Consider the following 26550-nt stretch of genomic DNA (forward strand, 5'->3'; position numbering starts at 1 on the left):
TAAAATATATTATTTTTCCTTGTTTCCTTTCCTCACTATGCTTTTTTCCTTGTTGGGGCTCCCGGGCTTATACCATCCTGCTTTTCCAACTATGGTTGTAGCTTAGCAAGTAATAATAATAATAATAATAATAATAATAATAATAATAATAATAATAATAATAATAATAATCAAGACACACCGAAAGGATTACACAATCTTTTAGGTATAGTTGTACGATAACTATACTAGAGAAGCAATAATTCTGCAGAAATGGTACGATAATATGGACAAGAAAATCTTGCAACCCTGTTCTAATTGGGTAAGATTGCCTGCGCTGCACCCGAACTGTTCGCAGGTTAACAAATCGTCGATATTAGTCCTATTACACCGTTGATTGCTTTGAAAGCCGAGAAAGGGAAATTTTAGAAACTTCTTTATTATAACCAGGTAAGACTGCTATACACTTACTTTAAATGACTCCTATCTGAAAGGATAAACCCCAGTGTCTTTCGTGTAGGCTAGGCCTACTCCTCTTGCTATACATACCAAGTGTATATTTGTGATAAGTCCCAGGATAATGCAATAGTGGTTGGTCAGGTCCATTTTTATAGATATTCTGGTTTATGTAATTAGTTGGTACAGTGTGAAATATTACTTGTCAAGTCGATTTTTGGTTAATATACCATAATATATAGCCAAATACATGAACCATATATTATTCCTACTCGCTATCTTGTGTTCTATGTATTTCTGACCATGATTATTGGGGCAAATCACCTGTTCATGAGTTTTTGGACCCCCTTATATAAAGACAATTATGGGGAACCCCAGTGGGAAATCGGGGTTTTTTTGGGGGTGTGGAAATGGTCATAAACAAGTGATTTGCAGCATTAATAATGTTCAGAAATGCAAAATAATGCCAAGATAACCAGTTGGAAAAATATATGGGTCATACAAGGGGCTAAAAACAGGCCAAGCATGATTATATAACACTTTTGAGATGTATTAGGGTACAGAACGTAACAAACCCACTTAACCTAACCTAACCTAGTAGTTCCCAGGTCACAACACCTAGCTGTGGGCAAGCCACCCAAACCCTCCTTCCCAGGTTATAACCCCTAGGCCGGGCAAGCCCCCCGGACCCTCCTTCACAGGTTATAACCCCTAGGGGGGGGCTACTCCCCCCAGACCCCACTTCCCAGGTTACAACCCCTAGGTGGGGGCAGGCCCCCCGGACCTTCTTCCCAGGTTACAACCCCTAGGTGGGAGCAAGCCCCCCGGACCCCAAGGGGTAGGGTCAACTCGGACCATTTCCAACTCGGACCATTTTGAAATACCAACTCGGACCATTATCTCGACCATCTCGGACCGTCAAAAACTTTGGAAATGCCAAGTCGGACCATCATGTAAACCAACTCGGACCATCGAGCAAACACGCAATCTAAAGTTTACAGGATAATTGCATAATTACCACCAAAACCGGTAACAACCAAATTTATGAAAACAAAAGGAATTTGTCCTCTTTTAAAAGATGGGGAATTAAAGATTAAAACGGACTATATCCTTTTGAGAGAGAGAGAGAGAGAGAGAGAGAGAGAGAGAGAGAGAGAGAGAGAGAGAGAGAGAGAGAGAGCTTGTTTCTCAACGCATTATCTCTCTCTCTCCCTCTCTCTCTGTGTTTGTCTCAAGCTTGTTTTACAGGATAATTGCATAATTACCACCAAAAGCTGTAACAACCAAAATAAACAGAGTATGCCTAACCAAAATAAACAGTATGCCTAACAGCCAAAACAAACTGCACTCATACCCGTATCTGTACACAGCTGAAGGCGCAACCTACCATGGACAAGTGTTTGCTGTGCCTAAACACAGTGCGACCTCGACAGGTGCGATTTAAGAATTTAGCTAAATATTGTTAAATTAAATTATATATTGATATTATTAAATTAAATTATCTTAATCCTATTGACGATTACCATTACCAGATAATCATTTTATAAGAACGGAGAAATATAAATTGATATATCGACTAGAAAATCATCTGAGTACAAATTGTTGCAGGAGGCATTGCTGTGTGACGGATGCAATTTGTGGCAACACCGAACTTGTGGGACGGGCGTTACCAGGGAAGATTACAGAAAAGCAGTAAGAGAGGGGGTGGAAATTGATTGGAGGTGTGCCACATGCTCTTCCAAACTAGGCAACACTGCTGACTGTATCACTGACCATCCACCTGATGAAGCGTTGGTGGATAATCTTATCAACGAGGACTCTGTAAATAATGGTGAATGTTTAATCGAGGATCAGGCACAAGCATTGGTAGAATGTATTACTTATGAAAAAGTGTGTGCGTCATCACAAAGAGGAAAACAGAAACTTGTAGACAGTCAGGGTTATTCATATACATTCAAAAGAGAAACAACAGTTGGTGTTCATTGGCGTTGCGCAGTTAGGAATAAAAATGTTAAGTGTGGAATGATAATAAAGGAAGTGAATAATTCGTTTATCAGAGGGCCCAGTGAACATTCCCATCCACCGGAAACATGCCCTGCTACCACAAGTAAGGTTTCAAAATTAATTAAAGATAAAGCAATGGAGGATGTGTTTCGGCCCGCATTAGAAATCGTGGAGGAAGTAATCCTTGAAAACGTAGATCCAACAATGCCTACTGCTTCACTACCTGCCCCCATAAATCTCGCTCGTCAAGCAAACAGGAAGCGGCAAGCAAACAGACCTGCTGAACCCGTGGATTTGAGTTTTGAAATTAGTGAGGAACACATACCACCTAACTTTCTTAAATTTGATATACATGTAGGGGATAGACGTCACTTAGTATTTGCAACAGAAGGACAGTGTCAGTTACTTGCTAAAGCAAAAAGGTGGTATGTCGATGGGACATTCAAAGTTGTTAGGCAACCCTTCACACAACTTTTTAGCATTCATGCATTCATGAAGTATGATGGGAATGTGAAACAAATGCCTCTTGTATTTGTTTTAATGTCAGGTAAGAGACGCAAAGATTACAAAAAGGTGTTTAGTAGAATTAAGGAAATCCTAGGTGAACAATTAAAAGTACAAGAAGTAATTCTAGATTTTGAGGCAAGTGTTTGGCGGGCTATCCCAGATGTGTTCCCAGATGTAGTTATGCGTGGTTGTGCGTTTCACTGGGGACAAGCAGTGTGAAGGAAGGCCCAAGAATTTGGCCTTCAGTCTGCATACACAAGTGACACCAAAACATATAAGTTTGTGAGACAACTTCTTTCTCTACCATACGTACCTGATGATCACATAGAAGGACTATTTTTAAGATTTTATAGAAAAGCAGCTGGGTCACAACAACTTTTAAATCTTTTAGAATACATTCACAATACTTGGATTTCCTCCGAAATGTGGCCACCCAAAGCGTGGTGTGTTTTTGGTAGGAGTGTCAGGACAAACAACGACGTGGAAGGGTGGCACCACAGACTAAACAGAAAATCACGAAAAGGTCAACTTAATTTCTACATTCTCCTATCTCTTTTGTATAATGAAGCAAAGCTTGTGCCACTATATGTAAATTTCTTAAATGATGGAAAAGTGTTGCGCCACCAAAAGACAAAGTATGCTAAGCAACATGGAAGACTAGTCGTACTGTGGGAGGAGTTTTCTCTAGGTCATAGATCGGGTAAAAGCCTTCTAAAAGCTGTTTCCCATTTCATTGCTGTGAATGTATGATTATTAATTTGAATATGTTTTATTGAACATTTTACTTTGTCTTGCTTCTACATTTGCATGTTTTTAATAACTCTCCTAATAATAAATATGTGTGACTTTCACTGTTCTCAATTTATTTTTACCAATTGTTCTAATTTATAATCTTATCAACCTGGTCCGAGTTGGTTCACTACTGTGGTCCGAGGTGGTATATTGTGGTCCGAGTTGGTTTTAATGGTCCGAGTTGGTGGAGGTACGGTCCGAGTTAGTAAGGGTCCGACTTGGCGATGGTCCGAGTTGGGGGTGAAGCGACCCCAATTCCCAGGTCATAAACCATCCCAGGTCACAACTGCTAGCCGAAGCCCCCTCCCCCCACTCCCAGGTCACAAACTAAAAGTAAATCACAAATAAATCCTTACCTTCTGATTGACACTGTCGCCTTTTTTTTTTCTTGGCAATCTTTACTAAAGCTTTTCAGTAGAAAATGTGCTGGCCTTCCTTGAAAATTATGTCGGAATTATGAGGCATTATTTCGCTGTTATTTTTTTAATTACACATGAGTAACAATAGCTTTACACTGAACGTAGAGCATTTCCATCGTAATCAATTGCCGACAGAAAGGAAATTACACTAAATTACGAAATAGATTGATGTACTTCCCTCAAGTTCCCTCTTGGAGACGTCTTTACGAGTTGGTGGTTAAGCGGAAACAACACGAAGGTGGGAAAAAATGATTGTTGTACAACAACATCCGGGAACTTATGAAGAAGTACTTGTAAGCTGTTCACTGGTTTAAAAAAAACAACCTGACAAATGTCATTTTAAATACAGTCCACAGAAAGCTCCCCAAAGCATGGGAAAAAACGCATGCGCTATAAGTCCGCTTCAGTCTCTCAGATGAAAACAATGGACTTAGTGAAAAATCTACTTCACATTGTAACCCTTTTACCCCCAGGATCTTTGGAAATTTCCAACACTTAACCCCAGCACATTTTGCAGTATATTTTTTTTAAATTGCTCTAACAGCCTTAATTTTTGTCATAGAGAGGTCAGGTTGGTCTCATTCTCTTGGAAAATGACTGAATTTAAAAAAAAAAATCATCATAAATATGAAAAAAAAATTTTTGTAGCATTTTTTTGCAAGGACGTACCGGTACGTCCACGGGGGTAAAGGGATGGGTTTTGTGAAACGTACCAGTACGTCCTTTGGGGGTAAAAGGGTTAATAGACCGATACGTAAGTTATTATGCCCCAGCCCCTATTAAACATGTAGAGAAAAATACCAAACTAGCCAGAACTCGTCCATTTCTTATAGCGAATTCCAGTTTCGCTAGAAATTAGAGTACTGTATCATATATTAACCCGATTTTCTTTATGGTAGAAATTTTCATTTTTGAAGCTAATTTGGTACTTGCTAAGTATAATGGTAAAATTAAAGAACAATAAACGACAACAATTCTAATAGGAAAAACAGCATTTCTTACAGTATACAGCGTGCTTGCAACGAATTTGACCTTTATTTCCACTGCAAATAAGCTGTGTTACTGTTACAAACACCCCTTCCCTACAGACACAGGTCACAGGTGGTAACCTGGGACTTTGGTTGTTCGAAAAGAGGACAAAACAGTTTTATTTAACTTTTTTGAGATTTGTAAAATGCCAAGAACCTAACAAACCCACCTAACCTAACAGTTACCAGGTCACAGATCTAGTGAGTGTTTAGCCCTCTGGACCCCCCTTCCCAGGTCACAAACTAAAAGTAAATCATAAACAAATCATTACATAGTAATAAGGTAAATCACAAATAATTCCTTACCTAATGATTGACACGTACGTCTATTTTATCTTGGCAATCTTTACAAAAGCGTTCCAGTAGAGAATGTGCTGGTCTTCTCTAAAAGCTAAGTTAAAATTGCCCTTTAACCGTTCAGGGATACCACAATGAGCTTTTAAAAATGTATTCATTATATCAGAAGTACCAAGATAATCACCGTGAAACTTGGCTATAGCACCAAAATAGCCTGTAGAGGATCCTTTACACTCTGTTGCGTTGGGCTACATAACGTACTTTCAGTATAGCTGAAAATTTTCCCCCTTGACTGAAATTCCCCCGGGGAAAATTAGCCTAGGATTGCTTCCCCCCCCCCCCCCCCGGAAAAGCAGCCCGGGCTGTTATTCCCCCAGGGGGAATTTTAGCACTAAGATATTCCCCCCCCCCCCCCCAAGGCCATTTCTCCCCCACCCACCCTTACAGAGAAACTATTTTGATGAATTAGATAATCAACGGTAAGTTTGACAAAATATTAGGAATACAGTATATATATATATATATATATATATATATATATATATATATATATATATATATATATATATATATATATATATATATATATATATATATATATTTATATATATATATTTATATATATTTATATATATATATATATTTATATATATATATTTATATATTTATATATATATATATATATATATATATATATATATATATATATATATATATATATATATATATATATATATATATATATATATTTATATTTATATATATATATATATTTATATATTTATATATTTATATATATATATATATATATATATATATATATATATATTTATATTTATATTTATATATATATATATATATATATATATATATATATATATATATATATATATTTATATATATATATATATATATATATATATATATTTATATATATGTATATATATATATATATATATAAATATATATATAATATATATATATATATATATATATATATATATATATAATATATATATATATATATATATATATATATATATATATATATATATATATATATATATATATATATATTATATATATATATATATATATATGTATATATATATATATGTATATATATATAATATATATATATATATAATATATATATATATATATATATATATATATATATATATATATATATATATATATATATATATATATATATATATATATATATATATATATATATATATATATATATATATATATATATATATATATATATATATATATATATATATACATACATATATATATACAATGTTATGCAATGCAATGTTACCAACGTTACGATGCCGTTGCTAACGTTAGCAATGCTACGATAATAGCAACGTGTATTTTAAAGCATTTTTCCATATACCCTTTACACAAAATATAAAAGGGTACAGAACCTAACAAACCCACCTAACCTAACCTAGAAGTTCCCAGGTCACAACCTCTAGCTGGGGGCAAGCCCCCGGACCCCCTTCGCAGGTCACAACCCCTAGCCTTTGGCAAGCCCCCAGACGCCCTTCCCAGGTCACAACCCCTAGGCGGGGGCAAGCCTCCGGACCCCTTTCCCAGGTCACAAACTTGTACTGGCAAGAGGTAATGTTGAACTGCGCACTCTAAAATCATTAAAATTAAAGAAATTAATGACTTACTTTTAATATGCGGTGTACAGTATTTGTCTGTTTTCCCCCCGTCCGAAATAATGGTTACCTCCATCAAGCAAAGGGGTAATCTTGGGCCAAAGGGAGGAATATTATCCTGGGACAGAGTTCCCCTAGGGGGATATATATCCTGGGCCATATTTCCCCTGGGGGGGAATTTCGGAGGGGGGGAAAACAGACCATTACACCGGCACATAACGGCTACAGAGGAAAGGAACAGTTGTGCTTAGAAAACGGGGGGTGTCACCAAAGTGCCAACATCACACTCGAGCATACATACATGCCCAAATATGGTAAACTTCCTTTTATGGTTGGGGAAGGAAGGAGGAGGAGCTACTTACAAATGAACCATCAGGCAGGAGTAATTCCATTAGTTGAAAGAAAGTGGAAGGAGGGCTTGTGCGCAGGAAGTATATATTTGGGTAAATATATGATACTTTAATATCTAGCTAAATACATGAACCATATATTATTCCTACTCGCCATCTTGTGTTTTATGCATTTCTGACCCTGATTATTGGGCAAACCACCCATTCATGAGTTTTTGGACCCCCTTATATGAAGACAATTATGGGGTACCCCAGTTGGAAACCGGGGTTTGTTCCGTAACCGAAATACTAACCACGCTATTTACATTGGGTTTACTTTCGGCGTAGCTGAAATGACGAGCCAATAGTTTTTGACGAGGGTTAACTACCCCCGCGCTAGTTGGCGGGGGTAGGGGAAGGGGTAGCTTGCTACCCCTCCCCCCCACACACCGGTGATTTGCTTCACTTCACTTTTGGCTCTGGCGATGAACAGACGTGTCTGTCCATCGTCCTCATTTGACAGCCTTAATCTTTTTTGCTTTTCCTCAGCTTGTGTGCGTTTGAAGTTGGCCTCACCCTTGGATATCTATCATGCGCAAGTGCCCTGGTATTGCCGGTCGCCCTTGTGGTACTTTCATGTCTGTGGTGGATACGGATCCTCACACCCTTTGCCCGCAGTGTCGAGGCCGACGGTGTGACAGAGAAAATAATTGTAGTGAGTGCAGGGAGTGGTCTGCCTCCCAGTGGGAGAAGTTTGGCCGCCGGCGTAAGAAGAAGTTCAAGAGAGACCGTTCTCCTTCTGGGGTTGCCTTGAAGGAGGAAGGCTCTCGGGACTCTTCTTTCGCCGCCCAAACCTCCTCCGAAGCTCCTTTTCGTCCGGCTCCTAAGGAGAGACCGCCGAGTGGGAGCGCAGGCCCTAGTTCTGTTTCCCGACCTTGGGTTGGGGTAGAGGGCGTCGCCTCCCATAGCGGGGCGGCTCCCCCTCCTCCTCCGGGGGAGGTTATTGATAATGATTCGTTGTCTCATGATGATCTCTTTCAGCTTTGGGCTTCCTTGGGGCTGAAGGGCCTGCCCTCCAAGGAAGCCCTGTTTGACCTTGTCCAGTTGGGGGCCACTGTTAAGCAGTCGCCGGTGATAGCAGAGGTAGATCCTCTGTCTATCGTCGACGTCGTGGTGACAGAGGCTTCCGACGGGTCGGGGCCAACCTCTGCGGTTCCTGATGAGGTTGACGTTGCTGAAGGCTCTCGTCCCCCTTCTGTACATCCTTTGAAGGGGGAAGGGAGTCCCACGGGCTCTTCTGCTGCCAAGCCTCCCTCTCGGGGGAGCGCTTTGACTGAGATTCCCCTTCGGAGGACGGATGATCCTGACGACCCTCCTCGTGGCCGCCTTCGCCATAAGGCTCACCATCCGCTACGTCGTAAGGGCCTCCCGTCTCCCTATAAGGGTGCTAAGAGGCGCCTTTTTGAATCTTTTCCTCCTTCCTCCCATAGGGACTCTCCTCGCCGTAAGCAGCCTGCAGCTCCTGCCTCCTTAGACCTCGCCGGGGATCGATCTCCAACGCCTTCCAGACCTTCCGCCCCTGGTGCAGATGGACAGCAGTCTGGCCCGACGGGCAACGGTCCCTTCGGGGCAAAGGGTTGCCTCCCACGGTGTGGGTGCTTCCCTTGCGCGTCAGGGTTCCTCTGCGCGCCCTTCTGCAGTGTTAGCGCACAGGCGCTCTCCTGCTCGTCAGCGTTCTCCTGATCGCCAGCGCTCTCCTGCTCGTCAACATTCTCCTGATCGCCAGCGCTCTCCTGTTTGTCAGCGCTCTCCTGCTCGTCAGCGCTCTCCTGCTCGTCAGCGTTCTCCTGATCGCCAGCGCTCTCCTGTTCGTCAGCGCTCTCCTGATGATCGTCGCCCCACTGCTCGCCAGCGCTCTCCTGAGTACTCCGAACATCCTGCTGTTCCTGTTGTGCGCCCTGCGCGCCAATGGTCTCCTGAGCGCCCTTCTGCAGTGTTAGCGCACAGGCGCTCTCCTGCTCGTCAGCGTTCTCCTGATCGCCAGCGCTCTCCTGAGTACTCCGAACATCCTGCTGTTCCTGTTGTGCGCCCTGCGCGCCATCGGTCTCCTGAGCGCTCTAGATCTCCTGCCTGTCAGAGCGCACCTGTGCTCCCAGTTCCTGACACGCGCCCTGTGCTCCCACGTTCGCCCGCGCGACTTGGAACTTCGGTTCAGGTCTTGGACAAGGACTCCTCTTCTCCTCGCCCTCGCGATCCTGCTCGTCAGCCTGTTCCAGCACAGCAACGCTCGCGGTCGCCTGCGCGTAGTTTTAAGGCTACTGTACGCCCTCGCGCCCACGCTCCTCCTGTTCCTGAGGCCGTTCGTGAACGTTCGCCTTTGCGCAATGCGCCGGCAGCTCCCACACAGGATTCCACGCATCACCCTTCTGCTCGCCAGCGATCACCAGCTCGCCAGCGACCACAGACGCGTCAACGTTCGCCTGCTCGTCAGCGATCTCCTGCGCGTCAACGATCCCCAGCGCGTCAGCGATCCCCTGAACATCGGCGATCTCCTGACCGCCCGCGTGATCTTTCGCCTGCGCGCAAGCGCTCTCCTACGCGTCGGCGCCCAGAGGATCTGGAGAGACATGGGTCTCCTTCTTCCAGCTCGACCGTGCGCGGTTGCTCGCCTGCGCGTTCTACGCGCCATCGCTCGCCAACGCGCCATCGCTCGCCTACGCGCCAGCGTTCACCAACGCGCCATCGATCTCCCACCCGTTACAGGTCCCCTGGACACCATCAACAGCGGTCGTCGGAGCGATCGCGTTTGCCCGTGCGCCAACGCGTTCCCTTGCCGACGCGCCCACGCGCTTACTCGCCAGCTCGCCCACACGCTCAGGTGCTTACTCGCTCACGCACTCGCGCTCACTCGCCTACACGCCCGCGCGCGACCGCTCCCGCGCTCGATTGTCTCTGCGCGTTTGCGCACCCGTGCTTCAACAGCCTCTCGCGCGCGACTCCTTAGTGTCGCCTACGCACGAGCGTTAGCGCGACCCCCGTTCGCGTCGGGTTCCACAGCTCGCGACAGCAGCAGGGACGCGTGTCGCCAGACTGCAATCAGGATTGCCCCCGCCTAAGCGCAGGTCTCTGTATCAGGATAGGGAAGACCCATCAGAGAGGCCAGAACAATTTTCTTCCCCTTTTTCTTCACAGGCAGGTCAAGTGGTGTCCACTCCGAAGGATCGCCCGATCCCCTTCCCTCCAGCGGGAATTTCGGACTCAGTGTCCGTGACTCGGCAGTCCTGGTTTAGTCCTCTGATGCGGGCGTTAGTGAAGGCTATGAAGCCGGCACTCGCCGATCAAGGACACAAGCCAACGACGGCCTCGCCCCCGCTGAAGAGAAGGAGAGGAGTGGACTTCGTGGTGACTTCTCCCAGGGAGAAGCTGGTTCCTAAGAGGTCTGTTAGGAAGGCTCCATCCCCTTCGCAGGCGCTTTCTCCTTCTCCTGAAGACGAGGCTTTTCCGTCCTCTGGAGAATCCAGTGAGGTAGCGGTCTCCCCCTCGGCGCCAAGGGGGAAGTCGTCTCCACATGGAGGGGAATCGTCTCGCGTGGAAGGCACCTTCCAGACCTCTTTGTTGGGGTCGTGTATCCCGCCCAGGAGGGAACCTAAAAACTCCAAGACAATTCCGAAGTCTTCTTCGCGAATTCGTCAGGATCCAGCTGCACCCCGGGAGAACGTCCACGCATCTCCCCAGGAAGAGGTTCCGGGGACGGGAGACTTAGCTGCCAGTCCACAGGGAGGAGACCAGCAAGAGTCGGAGCACGCCTTCTGGCAAGTCCTGAGCCTGATGAGGCAACTCAACGGGTTCATGGACCCCGTGATCGCCCCCCAGGAAGGCAAGGACACGGTCCTGGATCAGGTGTACGGTACTTAGAAGCCCCCCAAGGCCAGCGCGGCTTTGCCCTGGTCCCAGGGGCTGAAGAGTGCCAGAGCCAGGGCCAATGCTCAACTCGTGGTTCTCGCCGCCTCCAGTCGTTCCTCTGCCGGGAACTAACTCCTCCCACCTCCTCGTCTCCAGCAGAGGAGGTATTTTGAGATCATGGGGAAGTCTAGCCTCGCTCTTCCCCTCCATCATTCGGTAGAAGAGCTTGCTAGGGGAGTTTCCCTTGAGAAGCTCTCCGCCCGGCAGGTGACGTTCTCGGCGTCAGAGATCCTGAGCCATGAGAAGGTCGCGAAGTGCGCCATGCAGGCCACTTCGGGGCTGGATATCTGGCTAGGTTCTCTGGGCATCTTATTGCGCTCCGAGGATCTGTCTAAGGAGACCAATAGGAAGGCCCTGGAGACCTTCCTCCTCTCGGGCACTCGCTCCATCCAGTTCCTGGCACATCAGGTTACCAACCTGTGGACCAACTCGGTGTTGAAGCGTCGTGATGCGGTGACCAAGAAGATTCACCCGAAGGTTCCCGCCGTGGATGTCTGCAGGCTCAGGCACGCTTCTCTCCTTGGGGGGAATCTGTTCGAGCCGCAGGACATGGAACGCACAGCTGAGAGGTGGAGGCAGTCGAGCCAGGACTCCCTCCTCCAAAGGGCCCTTGCATCTCGGCCCTATAAGCCTCCAGCTCCGCAGCAACCGCAGCAGCAGCCTCGCAAGACACTAAAGCAGGCACCGGCAGCTAAGAAAGTGGTGTCTAAGCCCCAGTCCTTTCCAGCCAAGGTCAAGAGGGGCGGTAAGTCCTCCAGGGGAGGCAAGACTCCTAGAGGGAGCGGCCGCGGCCGCAAACGCTAGGAGTGGCAGTCCCCCCGCGTGTCCACCTGTGGGGGGATGCCTTCAAAGTTGCGTGCACAGGTGGCAGCAACAAGGGGCCGATGCTTGGACGGTCTCTGTGATCGGCCAAGGCTATCGCGTCCCATTCACGACATCTCTATCTCCCCTGACAGCGAATCCAGTGTCGTTGAGCTCCTATGCCATGGGATTGGTAAAGGGGCTAGCCCTTCGGGCAGAAGTCGAGACCATGCTAAAAAAGGATGCTCTCCAGGAGGTCGTCGATGGCTCCCCAGGCTTCTTCAGTCGACTCTTTCTTGTAAAGAAGGCGTCTGGAGGCTAGAGACCTGTCATCGACCTCTCAGCTCTGAACAAGTTTGTCAAGCAAACTCCGTTCAGCATGGAGACAGCGGACACGGTCAGACTTGCAGTGAGACCGCAAGACTTCATGTGCACATTGGATCTAAAGGACGCGTACTTCCAGATCCCAATCCATCCGTCTTCCAGGAAGTACTTGAGATTCAGCCTAGACAGCAAGATCTACCAGTTCAAGGTGCTGTGCTTCGGTCTCTCCGCAGCACCTCAGGTGTTCACCAGAGTGTTCACCCTGATTTCTTCTTGGGCGCACTGGAACGGCATCCGTCTCCTTCGTTATCTGGACGACTGGCTGATCCTAGCAGATTCGGAGTCGACCCTTCTTCGACATCGAGACAGGCTTCTGGGACTTTGCCAGGATCTGGGGATCGTGGTAAATCTTGAGAAGTCCTCTTTGCAGCCGTCCCAACGACTGGTTTATCTAGGCATGTTGTTAGACACCAATCTCCACAAAGCCTTTCCATCAGACGACAGGATAGCAAGGCTGAGGAGGGTGGCGGAACCCTTCCTCAGGCGAGAAGAGCTTCCCGCCCAATCGTGGGTGCGTCTCTTAGGTCACCTGTCCTCCCTGGCTCGTCTGGTTCCAAACGGCCATCTCAGGATGAGATCCCTGCAGTGGCGGCTCAAGTCCCGGTGGAATCAAGGATCCGATTCCCCGGAGGTGCAGGTCCCGATAGGACCTTCAGAACAGGCGGACCTGCGGTGGTGGCTGGTCGACGAGAACCTGCGAAAGGGAGTAGATCTTCTCGTCCTCCCCCCGGAGTTGACACTGTTTTTGGACGCGTCAAAAGAGGGGGGGCGGGGCCGCACATTCTGAACCAGAGGACCTCAGGCCTTTGGTCAGAATCAGAGAAGTACCTGCACATCAACCTGCTAGAGATGAAGGCCGTGTATCTGGCTCTTCAACAGTTCCAATGGACCCTGGCGGGTCACTCCGTGGTGGTGATGAGCGACAACACCACGGTAGTGGCTTATATCAACAAGCAGGGAGGTACTTTTTAGCAGCAGCTATCCCATCTTGCAGTAGAGATTCTGAGGTGGACTGAAGTCCACTCGATAACACTATCAGCTCGCTTCATTCCTGGCAAGAGGAATGTGCTTGCCGACAGTCTGAGCAGGGCTTCGCAGATAGTGAGTACCGAGTGGTCTTTGGATCCTCAGAGAGCCAACAAAGTCCTGACTTTGTGGGGTTCCCTGACCGTGGATCTGTTCGCGACAGCTTTGGATTTCAAGCTGCTCCTGTACTGCTCCCCAGTCCCGGACCCCAAGGCACTCTGGCAAGATGCTTTCCAACAACGGTGGGACAACATTGACGTGTACGCCTTCCCACCGTTCTGTCTGATGAGAAGTGTGCTCAACAGGACCAGACTATCGGTCAACTGTTCGATGACTCTGATAGCTCCTCTATGGCATCACGCGGAATGGTTCCTGGACCTTCTGCAGCTCCTGACAGAGCTCCCGAGAGAACTTCCCCCACGACACGAGCTACTCAGACAACCACACTGCAACATCTTCCACAAGGCCGTAGCCTCGCTTCGGCTTCACGCCTGGATACTGTCCAGCGTCTCCTCACGGAGAAAGGCTTTTCGCAACAGTTTGCGGAGAGAATGTCTCAGCACCTGCGAAAGTCCTCTGAGGGAGTCTACCAGGCGAAGTGGAGAGTCTTCTGTGGTTGGTGTCGTGGGAGGGGTATCTCTCCACTCAATGCCACTATTCCAGCAATAGCGGAGTTCCTCGTGTATCTGCAGGAGGAAATGCGCCTTTCGGTCTCAGCGGTGAAAGGCTATCGCTCAGCCTTAAGCTTGGCTTTTAGGCTGAAAGGAATGGACATTTCTTCCTCGCTGGAACTCTCTCTACTCAAACGTAGCCATGAGCTTACCTGCCCTCAGTCGGAAGTGAGACCTCCTCCTTGGAACGTGGTTCAGGTTCTCAGGGCTCTTAAGAGACCTCCCTTCGAACCATTACGCCTGGCCTCTGATCGCCACCTGTCTTGGAAGACGGCTTTCCTGCTCGCTTTGGCCTCTGCCAAGCGAGTTAGTGAACTTCATGGTCTCTTGTACGACATCGCCCATTCAAGGGGATGGGGGGAGGTAACGTTCAGGTTCGTCCCTGAGTTTATTGCCAAGACTCAGAATCCTGGAGTGCCGGACCCATGATTCGACTCTTTCAGGATCGCGAGTCTCCGTTTAGTAACAAGCGACCCAGACCAGCTGCTACTATGTCCAGTGAGGAGTCTGAGGTATTACTTGAAGAAAACAGCTGCAGTTCGTCCTCAAGTGCGAGCATTGTTTGTTAGCACAGGTAGGACGAAGGGGAGGGTCACTAAGAATGCCATCTCGGCTTGGATTCGAAGGGTTATCCATCACGCCTTGAATCCAGACCCTCCTCCGTCACGTCGCCCTAGGGCACACGACGTCAGGGGCATTGCTACGTCCCTGCCTTCAAGAGAAACTTCTCTGTGATGCAGGTGCTTCAAGCTGGGGTCTGGAAGCGTCAGATGACCTTCACAGCCCACTACCTGCAGGACGTGACCCACAGGAGCCTCGATACCTTTTCTATCGGCCCTGTGGTGGCTGCACAACAGCTGGTCTAACCTCAGGCTCCTTTATGGACAAGTAGCAGTAGGTTGAGGGCGTTGTTACCTGGTTTTAGTCTGCGTGAATGAAAGAGTATGTCTGACCCTTACTTCTCTATTCATCCTCCCCTTTCTTGGGGAAGCAGCATCCTGGTCTCCGCATAGCTGACCTCAACCTCTGCAGGTAACCCATGCTTCCTTGTGCTCCTAGTATTAAGTTTAATACTGTCGCGTCCCCCATACCCTGACGAGGTGGTATTGGGAACGTCCTATCCTGGATTCCTATCTAAAGGTCTCAAGGTCAACTTCATAGGACGAGTCACGCTCTTTCCTCCAGACACAACTTATGTAGGCCACACTTTCCTTGCGAAGCAAGGAACTTGTGAGGTGCAGGGGCTCCTTTTCTCAAGTGCTAGTCACTGGGAGGCGGAGCCCCTGGGTAAAGCCAAAGTCAGTAAGGCTGGGAACTTTCCACCCTTCCTAAGGGGTAAGTCACCCAATGTAAATAGCGTGGTTTGTATTTCGGTTACGGAACAAATGACAAATTCGGAGATAATTTGTATTTTTCCTAACCATACAAACCTTAGCTATTTACACATTTTTGCCCGCCAGCCCTGTCCCCCAAGTCAAGTCCTACCTCTAAGTGAAATGAAGCAAATCACCAGTGGGGGGGGAGGGGTAGCAAGCTACCCCTTCTCCTACCCCCGCTAACTAGCTCGGGGGTAGTTAACCCTCGTTAAAAACTATTGGCTCGTCATTTCAGCTACGCCGAAAGTAAACCCAATGTAAATAGCTAAGGTTTTTATGGTTAGGAAAAATACAAATTATCTCCGAATTTGTCATTTTTAAATATGTAACTTCCCTGGTAGTTACATATATATAGCTTAAATCCCGCGTTTTGACGCGGCACGACAGAAATTCAAAATTCGTGGCGATCGCCGCCATGACAGTAGGTGGTCATACATGAGCACCATCACTCCTAGGTTATTAGAACCATTCCCAACATCTCCAGAAATTCTGTCGTTGATCGAGTCAACACCTCGGGAATTCTTTTCGTGGATATATTATTTTATTCTACAATTTGGTGAAGTACCTTTTGTCTGATTATTGTTTATAGCTTTCACTGCCTTTCAACTATCGAAGATTTTATATAGGATAATTTTTTGCTGGTCCAACTTGGACAGTTTAAGTGAACTTGATTTCATACAAAGATGTCCAGACCCAGTAATGGCTCTTCTGTTGTTAAACTTTGGTTGTTGGGCTAGACCAGCTTTCGAGCTGCTCTTTCTTCCCTCACTGTAATTAACAGGGAGCATATATGTATTTGTTTTCGTTCCTTGTATTGAGGGATCAAAGATTTTTTCCCCCTACTTTATTAACGAACAACTCTTAAAAGTTATAATGGAAGGAAGACATTTTCTACATTAAACATTGTGATGTTACTACTTTGTAACGTAACTCTTAGCAGAGCAGAATGTGATTACCTTGTAGGAATTCAGTCCTTCTTTGTGATGAAGTCACAGTCATGTGCCATAATCCGTTTAGTATGACTTGCATTTTATGAATTATTTTCTTTCTTGCAAGAAATTTTTAAAATATTACCTTTTTAAGCATAAGTATGTTTATAATGTAAGGAAATATATTATTTTCAAGTATATATTTGTCCTATTAGTATAGTTCGCTTAGTCAATTTTCGATTTAGAGTTTTCTCGAGCGTACAGTCATTTTACGCTCGTAGTACGACTAAGAGAGATGTCAGATATTAAACGATCATTTTTGTTTCACAATACTTGTATCGTTATTTAATATTTCGCTTTTGAGAATACTAATATTATTCATATATCCTATTGTATTTTCATTCTGGCCCTTGACTAAAGAGAATATTCTCTCGCAACGGGCAGATCTATTATGATCTAATGTGAAATAGTTTAAAGAGCTAGTGTTCAATGGCACATATAATGACGCAATGCAGTCAAGCAACGATAAGTAATACTCTTGTCAATCGTTTTTTGTTTTCACAATTACTGGTATCGTTATTTTATATTTCGATTTTGAAAATACTAATATTAATCATATATTCTATTGTATTTTCTTTCTAGCCCTTGACGAAAGAGTATAATCTCTCGTAACGGGTAGGTCTATTAAGATCTAATGTGAAATAATTAAAAGTGCTAGTATTCAGTGTCAGTGCAGTGGAGGGTGCGTTCGTTCGTGTCCGTCATAATCCCAGCCGGGGACCTCTTCCATGCTCCCCAACCCCTGGGAGAAGGAAAGTCAAAAGGCAAAAGGATATGGCAGACCTTGATTAGCGAACGAACGTCCCCTCGAACGATCATGTTAACAATGTACAGATCGCTCCATCTTAATAGTAAAAGCGAGGTTGAAATGTATGCGTCTTCATCGGACGCAAAAATCACGACGTGATTGGAGCCAACCACTACGTTCTAAACCACGCAAGAGACGTATGTCTCCTAATAAACCCTCCTGCAGTGACTGTGTTCACCGGAGGTGTTTCTTTCGGACTAAGACTACGTGTCAGCACCGAAACAATTGCGTAAGACGCATAGTCCGTCGGATAAAGAAGGTGCTCAGTTTACGTCAGTACATGGTCCTTTTCTGCCCCCAGATTTGGAAATGTCACAGGGTCTTTCCCCTGTTAACCACCTGGACAGATTCTAATGCTGTTGACAGACACAGACACCGGTCTGGTCTCGGGGGGGTGGGGGGGGTCTCTCACAACAATCAATACACGTAACACGATTCAGATCGCGCACAAGAAGTATCGACAGTTGACGATACCTCTCAGCGATCACTACATAGTTCAGTTAAAGCACTCGACGCTCATTATGTATCTGATTTGTCAGAATTAAAGAGGTCTATTTCGTCTCTGTTGACGCTTACGATTCTCGGGCACACAGCGATAGACCAAGAAAACGGTCTTCCGATAGTATCGGACAGCATAGTTCTCCGATACTCAGCAACGCTCCCTCCCAGCAATCAGCTCGCATTGCGGCAAGCGTTAGGACGGACGCATGCGGCAGTCTGGTCTCATCCTCACGGCAGTCGCAGACACCAGTCTGGTTTCTCCTTCACGGCAGACGCAGATGCCAGTCTGGTCTCTCCTTCACGGCAGACGCAGACACCAGTCTGGTCTCTCGGGAGATAGATCTCACAACAATCGATACATACAAGTATCGACAGTTGACGATACCTCTCTGCGCAACGCTCCCTCGCAGTGATCAGCTCGCTTTGCGGCAAGCGTTAGGACGGACGCATGCAGTCTGGTCTCTTCCTCACGGCAGTCGCAGACACCAGTCTGGTTTCTCCTTCACAGCAGACACAGACGCCAGTCTGGTCTCTCCTTCACGGCAGACGCAGACGCCAGTCTGGTCTCTCGGGAGATAGATCTCACAACAATCGATACATACAAGTATCGACAGTTGACGATACCTCTCTGCGAAACGCTCCCTCGCAGTGATCAGCTCGCTTTGCGGCAAGCATTAGGACGGACGCATGCAGTCTGGTCTCTTCCTCACGGCAGTCGCAGACACCAGTCTGGTTTCTCCTTCACAGCAGATACAGACGCCAGTCTGGTCTCTCCCTCACGGCAGACGCAGACGCCAGTCTGGTCTCTCGGGAGATAGATCTCACAACAATCGATACATACAAGTATCGACAGTTGACGATACCTCTCTGCGAAACGCTCCCTCGCAGTGATCAGCTCGCTTTGCGGCAAGCATTAGGACGGACGCATGCAGTCTGGTCTCTTCCTCACGGCAGTCGCAGACACCAGTCTGGTTTCTCCTTCACAGCAGACACAGACGCCAGTCTGGTCTCTCCTTCACGGCAGACGCAGACGCCAGTCTGGTCTCTCGGGAGATAGATCTCACAACAATCGATACATACAAGTATCGACAGTTGACGATACCTCTCTGCGAAACGCTCCCTCGCAGTGATCAGCTCGCTTTGCGGCAAGCATTAGGACGGACGCATGCAGTCTGGTCTCTTCCTCACGGCAGTCGCAGACACCAGTCTTGTTTCTCATTCACAGCAGACACAGACGCCAGTCTGGTCTCTCCTTCACGGCAGACGCAGACGCCAGTCTGGTCTCTCGGGAGATAGATCTCACAACAATCGATACATACAAGTATCGACAGTTGACGATACCTCTCTGCGAAACGCTCCCTCGCAGTGATCAGCTCGCTTTGCGGCAAGCGTTAGGACGGACGCATGCAGTCTGGTCTCTTCCTCACGGCAGTCGCAGACACCAGTCTGGTTTCTCCTTCACAGCAGACACAGACGCCAGTCTGGTCTCTCCTTCACGGCAGACGCAGACGCCAGTCTGGTCTCTCGGGAGATAGATCTCACAACAATCGATACATACAAGTATCGACAGTTGACGATACCTCTCTGCGAAACGCTCCCTCGCAGTGATCAGCTCGCTTTGCGGCAAGCGTTAGGACGGACGCATGCAGTCTGGTCTCTTCCTCACGGCAGTCGCAGACACCAGTCTGGTTTCTCCTTCACAGCAGACACAGACGCCAGTCTGGTCTCTCCTTCACGGCAGACGCAGACGCCAGTCTGGTCTCTCGGGAGATAGATCTCACAACAATCGATACATACAAGTATCGACAGTTGACGATACCTCTCTGCGAAACGCTCCCTCGCAGTGATCAGCTCGCTTTGCGGCAAGCGTTAGGACGGACGCATGCAGTCTGGTCTCTTCCTCACGGCAGTCGCAGACACCAGTCTGGTTTCTCCTTCACAGCAGACACAGACGCCAGTCTGGTCTCTCCTTCACGGCAGACGCAGACGCCAGTCTGGTCTCTCGGGAGATAGATCTCACAACAATCGATACATACAAGTATCGACAGTTGACGATACCTCTCTGCGAAACGCTCCCTCGCAGTGATCAGCTCGCTTTGCGGCAAGCGTTAGGACGGACGCATGCAGTCTGGTCTCTTCCTCACGGCAGTCGCAGACACCAGTCTGGTTTCTCCTTCACAGCAGACACAGACGCCAGTCTGGTCTCTCCTTCACGGCAGACGCAGACGCCAGTCTGGTCTCTCGGGAGATAGATCTCACAACAATCGATACATACAAGTATCGACAGTTGACGATACCTCTCTGCGAAACGCTCCCTCGCAGTGATCAGCTCGCTTTGCGGCAAGCGTTAGGACGGACGCATGCAGTCTGGTCTCTTCCTCACGGCAGTCGCAGACACCAGTCTGGTTTCTTCTTCACAGCAGACACAGACGCCAGTCTGGTCTCTCCTTCACGGCAGACGCAGACGCCAGTCTGGTCTCTCGGGAGATAGATCTCACAACAATCGATACATACAAGTATCGACAGTTGACGAGAAGAAGAGACCTGTACGTAAACAAAGAGAGCTCCTGACTTGGGTGTGATTTAAGTGAGATGTAAGTGAGATATAGCTGTTATTTTGCTTTTATAATTGCTGTGCATGTGCATTGAAGTGCCGGGATTGAGTGGCAATAGAGATCTGTGGAGTGCTATTTGTTTTTTGTGCGTTTTATGAGTCAAAGAAAACTTCACTGCCATACTCCCTTTTCGATTTTTTTCCCCGGTTACCATGGTAACCGAGTTGTTTACTGCTGCTCAATATCGCACCTAAAGCCCATTTTCAAATATAAATATTCATAGAAAACGTACAGAAAATAATATTTTTACGAATAGAACTTACCTGGCAGTTATATATACATAGCTAATTATCTCTATTTCGGCAGAATTTTTCTAAAACTAGGCAACCGCCTTGTGGTGGTTGGGTGGTAACACCCGTTAAAGGGTGGTAGGAGGAATCATTCCCGTTTTCTGTTCTTCAGTTCATCTCTGCCGGCCGGATCGATAACACGTTGGTCCGTCATTAAGAGTTTTTTTTTTTTCTTCGATTTCCCTGCTCGGTGTACCAGTCTGCTTTTTTTGGTGAAGTACTCTGATTTGGGGTTTTGGCGATCGTTGTATTTGGTTTTCTCTTAGTTTTTTTTTTGCTGTTTTTCATTATGAGTGAAAAGAGTCATTACCGTATCTGTGCGAATGAGGAATGTAAGGTGAGACTACCCAAAATGGCGGTTGATCCTCACACTGTTTGTTCTCTTTGTAGGGGTTTTGTTTGTGCCCTTGATAATAGGTGCGGGGAATGTAAGGTTTTGGATGAGAAAGATTGGTTAATTATGAAGCGCTATGTGCGTAAACTAGAGCTCGATAGAGTTAGGAGAGCTTCTAGGTCTAAGTCTAAGTCTGTTAGTGGTAAGGAAGACGAACTTAGCGTAGATTTATCTATTGATCCTATTCTGTTCTCAGCTGGGGTCCTAAAGAAGAGAGCTCTGCTTTGCTCTTTTGCTTCTAGGTCTGTTACCAATGCTCAAAAGTCTGAGCTTCTTTACGCCCCCCTCTCTCAACATCTTTTTCCCGAGTCTCTGGTTAATGACATTACGCGTTCTCTGGCCCAAAAAGCCACCCAAGACCTTTTATCTCGTTCTGCTCGTAAGCCCTTTGCAGCCCCTCCTTCTTCTTTGAAACGGGAGGAAAGGAGATTCCAGCAGCCCTTTCGGGGCAGGACTACTTCAAGATCAGATTTTAGAGGGAGAAGGCAAGATTCAGGACCAAGATCTACCAGGGGTTCTTTCAGACCTCGCTCCAGGAAATGAAGTTCGTCTCCTCCAGACGGTAGGCGCAAGACTGTCAGGTTTTTGGCAGTCCTGGAAGAGGAGAGGGGCGGACACCTGGTCCCTCTCAGTCATCAAGGAAGGATACAAGATCCCCTTTCTGAAAAAACCTCCTCTCGCAGATGCTCCGCTGGCCTTAGTAGCCCGGTACTCAGATCCTGGGAAACAGAAGGCTCTAGTAGACCTTGTCAACCAAATGCTAGACAAGGGGGCGATAGAACCGGTTCGGGATCTAGTTTCCCCAGGCTTTTACAATCGCCTGTTTCTGGTCCCCAAGAACTCGGGCGGATGGAGACCCGTCCTGGATGTCAGCGCGCTCAACGTATTTGTGGAGAAGACAAAGTTCTCCATGGAGACGACTCAGTCGGTGCTGGCGTCAGTACGTCCAGGGGACTGGATGGTGTCCCTCGACTTGCAGGACGCATATTTCCATGTCCCCATCCATCCGACTTCGAGGAAGTACCTGAGGTTTGTAATGGAGGGCAAGTGCTTCCAATTCAGAGCTCTTTGCTTCGGTCTCAGCACGGCTCCTCAAGTCTTCACCAGGGTAATGGCGAATGTGTCAGGTTGGCTGCATCAGGAAGGGATAAGGATATCCTTCTATCTGGACGATTGGCTGATTCGTTCACGATCGAGGGAGAAATGTCTGGAGGATTTACGGAAGACTTTTATGATGGCTCAGGATCTAGGCCTGGTCATCAACAGGGAGAAGTCTCAGATCAGACCGAATCAGACTATTCTCTATTTGGGGATAGTTCTGAATTCAGTTCTTTTTCGGGCTTCTCCCTCTCAGGAAAGACAGGCCAAGTGTCTCGTAAAAGTCAGAACTTTCCTGGACAAGAAGAGATGCACAGCGAAGGAGTGGATGAGTTTGCTGGGGACTCTGTCCTCCCTCGAACTGTTTGTCTCTCTGGGGAGACTCCACCTAAGGCCTCTTCAGCACTTTCTTTCGAAGACATGGAACAGAAAGATGCAGGAAGACTCCTTTTCCTTCCCCATTCCAATAGAAGTCAAGACTCTTCTGAAGTGGTGGCTGGACCCAACCTTGTTAGGGGAAGGGATCTCCTTACACAAGAAGAACCCAGACCTAGTGTTGTTTTCAGACGCATCAGAGTCAGGCTGGGGGGCAACACTAGAAAGCAAGGAGGTCTCAGGCTATTGGGAAGGAATTCAGCTGGGATGGCACATCAACAACAAGGAGCTGATGGCCATTTTTCTGGGGCTAAAGGCCTTCAAGGACTTGGTGTCTGGGAAGATTGTGGAGGTCAACTCAGACAACACCACAGCTCTTGCTTACATCAGGAAGCAAGGAGGGACTCACTCTCTGTCTCTCTTCGAGACAGCAAGAGAGCTCCTTCTTTGGGCGAAGGAGAACAGGATAAGCCTGCTGACGAGGTTTGTTCAGGGACAGAAGAATGTGAGGGCGGACATGCTCAGCAGGAAAGGGCAGGTCCTTCCCACAGAATGGACCCTCAACCAACAGGTCTGTCAGAGTCTCTGGAGGCTGTGGGGGAGACCCCTCATCGATCTTTTCGCCTCCAATTTATCCAAGAGGATCCCCATCTATTGCTCCCTAGTTCCGGACAGAGAGGCAATAGCAGTAGACGCCTTTTTGATGGATTGGACGGGGATGGACACTTATGCTTTTCCCCCGTTCAAGATCATCAATCTGGTAGTCAGGAAATTCGCCCTCCTCGATTCGGGACGGATGATCCTGATAGCTCCGTTCTGGCCGATGAGGGAATGGTTCACGGAGGTGGTGGACTTGTTGATGGACTTTCCAAGAAGCCTCCCTGCAAGTCCAAATCTGCTCAGACAACCCCACTTCGAGAGATATCATCAAAACCCCCTCGCTCTCAATCTGACTGCCTTCAGACTATCGAGAAGCTCGTCAGATCGAGAGGCTTTTCAGCGCAAGCTGCGAAAGCTATCGCCAGAGCGAGGAGGGTCTCTTCGCAGAGGGTCTACCAGTCCAAGTGGGAGACTTTTAGGGCTTGGTGTAGGAAGCACAAGATTTCCTCATCCACTACCTCTGTGAGCCAGATTGCGGATTTCTTGTTGTACCTCAGACAGGACGCTAAGCTAGCTGTGTCCACTATCAAAGGGTACAAAAGTATGCTCTCTTCCGTCTGTCGGCATAGAGGCTTGGACTTGTCTCGCGACAAGGACTTACATGACCTCTTGAAGTCTTTTGAGACGACCAAGCAGACCCAGTTAAAGCCCCCTTCTTGGAACCTTGATGTAGTTCTTAAATTTCTGTGCACCAAGAGATTTGAGCCCATCTCACAGGCTCCCCTTAGGGAGGTTACCAAGAAGACCCTTTTTCTTTTGGCCTTAGCAACAGCTAAAAGAGTTAGTGAAGTCCATGCAATTGAAAAACAGGTAGGCTTCAATCTGAATGGGGCAGTTTGTGCCTTGAGATTAGACTTTCTCGCTAAGAACGAGAACCCTTCTAAGCCCTGGCCGAGGACCTTTGAGGTTCCTAACTTGACCAACCTAGTGGGTCAAGAGCAAGAGAGGCTGCTCTGTCCAGTACGAGCTCTCAAGACCTACTTGTCTCGCACAAAAAGTGTGAGAGGCTCTTCTAGCTCCCTGTGGTGTTCTGTGAAAGATCCTCAAAAGCCCCTTTCCAAGAACGCTTTATCCTTTTTCCTGAGGGAAGTGATAAGAGAAGCGCATCTCTTGTGTGAGGAGGAACACTTCGGACTTTTAAAAGTGCAAGCCCACGAAGTGAGGGCCATTGCGACCTCGCTTGCTTACCGCAAGAACATGTCGCTCCGTCAAATTATGGATGCGACATTCTGGAGGAGCAACTCTGTGTTCGCCTCTCATTACCTCAGAGAGGTGAGGGTGGATTATGAGAAATGTTATACCTTGGGACCATACGTAGCTACGGCTTCTGTATTAGGCAAAGGAGTTACTACCTCCCCTCAACCTTAGTTTTGTTTACTTGTGCATAGGTTGGTGTATTTTTTATTGGTTGTCTGAGGACTTCGACTTGTGTACAGTCACCTCAGTCTAGTTAGATCATTTTTATCTACTTTGCAAATGTTAGGTGGTTGGTTTGGTAAGGTTGCGGTTTTTTATTTTGGGCAATAGGTAGTCCTGAAGTCTAGTCAGATTGTTGGTCTCACCCCGTTGACAGACTCGATTGAGTGTTTTCAGCACTTTAGGTCACATCCTGGCTGACACTCCTAAGGGAAAGCGACTCAAGAGGCAGGAACCTTTGAAGTCAGCTACCTTAGCAGGTAAGGAATCAAGGTGTTTATTTTATCCTACAACTTTTTTGGTTGTTTCCCCAACGATGTTACTGTCTATCACCCTCCTCCAAGTGTGTTAATCAGCTATGTATATATAACTGCCAGGTAAGTTCTATTCGTAAAAATGAAGTTTTTATGATAAAACAAAGTTTTATGAATACTTACCTGGCAGTTGTATATACATTCGAAGGCCCACCCACCTCCCCTCAGGAGACAGGTCGGGCATAGATGAACTGAAGAACAGAAAACGGGAATGATTCCTCCTACCACCCTTTAACGGGTGTTACCACCCAACCACCACAAGGCGGTTGCCTAGTTTTAGAAAAATTCTGCCGAAATAGAGATAATTAGCTATGTATATATAACTGCCAGGTAAGTATTCATAAAACTTTGTTTTATCATAAAAACTTCATTTCTCACTCCTAAGCGTAGTAGTCTCACAAAATGGATGCCCTCGATAGAATAGCTGAGGTGAAGGATTTAGAAGATGGTGATATCAAGAAAATGAATAAGTCTGAATTAATTAAAGCTTTGAAGACTGCAATCGCCCATATCAATGAGGAACCCAAACCTGAACTTACCTCTCTGACAGGCTTGGTGGATGATGCTATGCAGAGAATCCCAGACAGAGAAGCAGATGGAATGCCAAAACAATGCATTAACGACATTGTCACTGCTGTTGTTCACGCATTAGGCCCCCTTATTCTTTTCAACAAGCAAACAGAGACAGAAAAAATGAAAAAGAACATACAGGGGAATGCATATAATCATGATGCTCTTGAGCAGTACTCCAGGAAGGAAAATATTAGAATTCATGGTGTCCCTGAAGATAAAGAAGAAGATACAACCACACTAGCTGTGAACATCATGAATGAGGCTGTTAAACCTGAGGACGATAGGGAACCACCTGTGAAAACCTTCACACGAGCAGATATAAGTATTGCCCACCGGTTGCCGAGCAGAGGAGCGACCAAACCAATTATTGTAAGGTTTGTAAGGCGCGAAGACAAGCTTTTACTTATGAAAAACAAAAGTGGACTGCGTAGACGCCAAGGACCGAAAGTTTTCATCACGGATGATCTTACACCCCTTCGAAACAAAATGCTACAAGCCCTTAAAAATGACGAAGGAATTGCTCGGGCATACAGTTTGGATGGTACAATTTTTGCTGTAGAAAAAAGTGCAAGTGGAGGGGACGGTAGAAGAGTCAGGGTAAATTCCCCTGAGGATCTTTATAAGATAGGATGGAAAGAAGATAAGATGAACAGTCACGGCCTAACTCTACAGTTTACATAGGATAAGTGCGACCCCTTCATAAATGGAACGGATACGGAAACGAGACAGGACAGTGGAAATGGAATTGATAGCAACAAAGATAACTTGGATAAAAGCTATGCAAAATATAAGTCATTCTCTGA

The 26550-nt window shown here is 46.8% G+C and overlaps 1 protein-coding gene across 9 annotated transcripts in view; it reads left to right on the top strand.

The window, feature by feature from the left end:
• Positions 1–281: 281 nt before the first annotated feature.
• Positions 282–26550, top strand: part of LOC137646998 (speedy protein 1-B-like) — a 920935-nt gene continuing 894666 nt past the window's right edge. For 6 of the 9 annotated variants that reach the window (XM_068380096.1, XM_068380092.1, XM_068380093.1 and 3 more), the window contains exon 1: positions 282–429. The gene's annotated coding sequence lies outside the window, so the exon portion shown is untranslated. The remainder of the gene's footprint in view (positions 430–26550) is intronic. The other 3 variants (XM_068380090.1, XM_068380098.1, XM_068380099.1) reach the window with 1 other exon arrangement.

The sequence above is a fragment of the Palaemon carinicauda genome, chromosome 9 (genome assembly GCF_036898095.1).
Source record: "Palaemon carinicauda isolate YSFRI2023 chromosome 9, ASM3689809v2, whole genome shotgun sequence".
NCBI classification, from domain to species: domain Eukaryota; kingdom Metazoa; phylum Arthropoda; class Malacostraca; order Decapoda; family Palaemonidae; genus Palaemon; species Palaemon carinicauda.